General features: G+C 36.0%; 1 long non-coding RNA gene across 1 annotated transcript; it reads right to left on the bottom strand.

Moving 5' to 3' along the window:
* Positions 1-2,224: 2,224 nt before the first annotated feature.
* LOC140016647 (uncharacterized) lies at positions 2,225-2,421 on the bottom strand. The gene is made up of 2 exons (XR_011822855.1): positions 2,335-2,421; positions 2,225-2,288 (listed from the first exon to the last, which is right to left on the bottom strand). It is a non-coding gene; the product is annotated as an uncharacterized lncRNA (long non-coding RNA).
* Between the last annotated feature and the right edge of the window lie 1,107 nt (positions 2,422-3,528).

Here is a 3,528-nt window from a genome sequence, read left to right as displayed (position 1 = left end):
CTTTGTTGCACTGTGGCCCAAATATATTTTAATTTCTTGCAATTGAGTCCTAAAGAATTTGCAATCTGAATCATGACTTGACCTTTTCATCACTCTTGAACCTTTGAAGTTCTTAAATGTTTTGATTGGACTTGAATGGTTGATTAATCTTTGCAAGTTGGTCCTTGGTAGTTTTAATTTTTGCAACTTCATTGTTTGTTTGATTCCAATTAGCCACCTTGCTTTGTTTAAATTGCACTTCATGCATGAATTTAAGAGCTTTATGATCAAGTGAGCTTTGTTTTGCACATTTTCTTTAATTTTTCCAAATAAATTGGTACCTTGACCATTTCTTTTATTTTGGAGGATAAATAAGTGATTTCACTCCATTTAAGGCATCAACTCAAGGGAGGTATAATTTCTTTTATTTTTTTTTTGTTTCTCCCCTATGTGATCCAACGTGCTAAGTGAGAATTGCATGTCTACTTGCTTTATTAGTTTTTTCCTTAATTCCTTTTATTTCATTTACTCTTGCTTTTCGTTAAGTTATTTTATTTATGGGGTATGTGTACACCTCTTGGCTTGTAATAGATAGGGCTGTGGCGAGCAATTTGGTCCATTTTCCCTTTCCCCTTTTGTTTTAGTTAGTGAATGTAATAGGTCCATTGGCTTGGTTGCATGCCTATGTGTTATGTGTTAAGTGTTTTATTAGGCTCTTGCATCTAGTCTAGCATGCTAAGTGTTATGTGCTACGTGTTCATAAGTGATTCGCATGTCTACTCGCTTTTTATAGTCATGAATGAATGTAATGGATGAATGGACGTCACCACACTAGTCCAACGCTAGTTGTGGCTCATGTACGTTTCCGCTAGTCCAACGCTAGTCGGAATTCATAGAATGGGCTAGTCCAACGCTAGACCCTTAGGGATTTCCCCTCGTTAGTACATGTTTGTATGTTCATTACATGTCATGCATTCTTTTTAGTTTTATCATTTTTGCATGCCCCTCGAACCCCCTTTTCCCTCCATTTTAGGATTTTTGCATTTCATGCTAGTTATAGGGTTCATTTGCTTGAGAGTCCCCTCCGATAAGGGAAACGAGCGAGTGTGGCTACTCGATAGCCTTAGCACGCTAGTTTTGCTTTCTAATCAAAGGGAAAATCGAAGTCGAAAAAGTTAGGGGTCATTCCCATACCCGACCTGATGCATTCCTTTAGGCTCATTCATTCTCATTTTATCACTTATTCATTTTTCAATTCACATTTCCTCATCACTTTTCCTTTCCTTATTGTTCATTTTGATTTCTACTTCACAAAAGTGCACTTAACTACACCTATATGCACTTATCACTATATTTCATACACTTGCACACAAACACTTGGATTTTTCATACAATTTCACACATGCACCTTTTCATACACCGGCACACAAACACTTGGATTTTTCATACAATTTCACACGTGCACCTTTTTATACACTTGCACACTTGTACTTTAGCCATCATTTGCATTAATCGACCTCTATAAGGTTTTCCTTTATTGGCCGCCACAATTCATGTGGTTGGGACCAAAAACCTTACAAGAGACATTTTATAATTTAGGTTTGCATTTTTTCTTTTCTTTTGCATTCATGTAGTGCATCCAAATGTAATAAATTCTTTGGTTAAAACAAGAAAAACTTTGATTAAATCACGCAACTAGCCTTGGCTAGGTCGAAGGGGTGCCTTGGATTTTTATCCTTGCCTTCCCCTTCGTCAAATGTGACTCCCGAACCTTTTCCGTTGGTTTACGTGGACTAGGAGTCGTTTAAAAGGGGTTTCTTACTACTTTCTCCTATTTTTCCTTTAAAAAAACTCATTTTTTAGGTGACTTGGTACACCTTAACTCATTACCAAGTGGCGAATCCAATTTTATTATTTCAAAAACCCTTTTTAAACTACAATTTTGGGTCAAATCGTCGCATTCTCAAACCCCCATTTAGGCCCACTTTTCTTTTAAATCACAATTCATTTTTTCAATCACAAAAATACATTTTTTTAAACCATTTTATTTATTTATTCAAAAAATGGGGCGCGACAAGAGTCGATTTGTGAGTGTGCACATTTACACAAAGATAGAGCATTTCTAACAGGAAAACATTAGGAAAGAGCTTGAAGTCTTGACAAACATATTTCAGTTACCTCAATTCAAGAAACATTCAAGGTTGCTTTTGAACCAGACTAAGTGCATGGATCTAAACGAGTTGAATTTTGAAGTGAAAAAAATGTTGCTTTTGAAAAGCATTCAAATCTGTAGAATTTACTCTTACTACCTTAATTGTAATGCATTTAGCTCTACAAACAACACCACACTACTACCTTAATTGTAATGCATTTAGCTCTACAAACAACACCACAATGATGATTTGTAGACGCTTTAAGTAAAACTGAAAAGGGGACGCTTTGAACACATACCAGGAATTGTTGAAAAGGGGACGCTTTGCAGTTTAATGTGAAATTAAAACCAAAAAATAAAATAAACCAAGCGCTTGAAAATAGAATAACCAAGAATTTGATAAAATCTTAAAGAAACATACAATTTAAATTTTTTTAGAAAGCAAAATCCAACGGTTTCAGAGAATAATATATCAAACCCAATAAAGAACAAAATCTTCAAAATAAGAACATGCTGCTAATGTTCAATTAGACTAGTAACAACAAATTTTATAAAAAAAGGGGGGAGAATTTCCCTCAGTCATCGCTGGCTTGGTGCAGGTGTTCTTCTTGCGCTTCTTGGTGCCACCATCGAGGTGGAGGACGAGGTGGAGGGCTGACTCTTTCTGGATGTTGTAGTCGACTAGGGTGCGGCTGTCCTCAAGCTGCTTGCCAGTGAAGATGAGGTGCTGCTGGTCCGGGGGATGCCGTCCTTGTCCTCGGCAGAAATTTAAAAAAAAAATTAGGGCAATAAAATTTGGGGAGAAATTGAAACAATTGATCATCTAAGTAGGGTAGAAAAGGTGATTGCAAATGATGGTGATTGCTAATTAGGGTAAAAAACTTTGGGGAAGCTAGACAAATGATAGAGAAGAAGAGAATTTACCCAAAAATTGAATGTTGGGAACGCAAAATCGGGTCAATAAAAATTAGGGGAAATTGATTACTAAGCAAGAAGAGAGAAACTTGCCTTTTTACAGCACATGCTCTAAGGAAACATTTCAAAATCAGTAGCCCAATAAGGAGGAACGCTCGAGCATTAGTGAGAAAGAAATTGAGAGGGGTCAAAGTGAGAGAGAGACCGAGAGAGACAATGAGAAGGCCAGCGAGTGAAAATGTGAGAATTAGAAGTGTATCAGACTTAGCCCAAAAGTGGTAGACTTGTACTCTTTCATTTTGAAATTTGCTTTTTAAAGAATGCCTCCACCAGTTTTCAATTCCCGCTGTTTCTTTTTCATTTTGAACGAAAAATTTGATCCAATTTTTAGTTTTATCTTTTTATTTAGATTCTCAAAGAAAGGTTATTTTCTTTGTATTAAATTAAACATTTTAATTAAGTATACTAAATCGGGAATCTAC

The sequence above is a fragment of the Coffea arabica genome, chromosome 11c, assembly GCF_036785885.1.
Source record: "Coffea arabica cultivar ET-39 chromosome 11c, Coffea Arabica ET-39 HiFi, whole genome shotgun sequence".
Lineage (NCBI taxonomy): Eukaryota > Viridiplantae > Streptophyta > Magnoliopsida > Gentianales > Rubiaceae > Coffea > Coffea arabica.
Note: the sequence above shows the minus strand (reverse complement) of the source record. Positions and strands in the feature narration are given on the sequence as shown.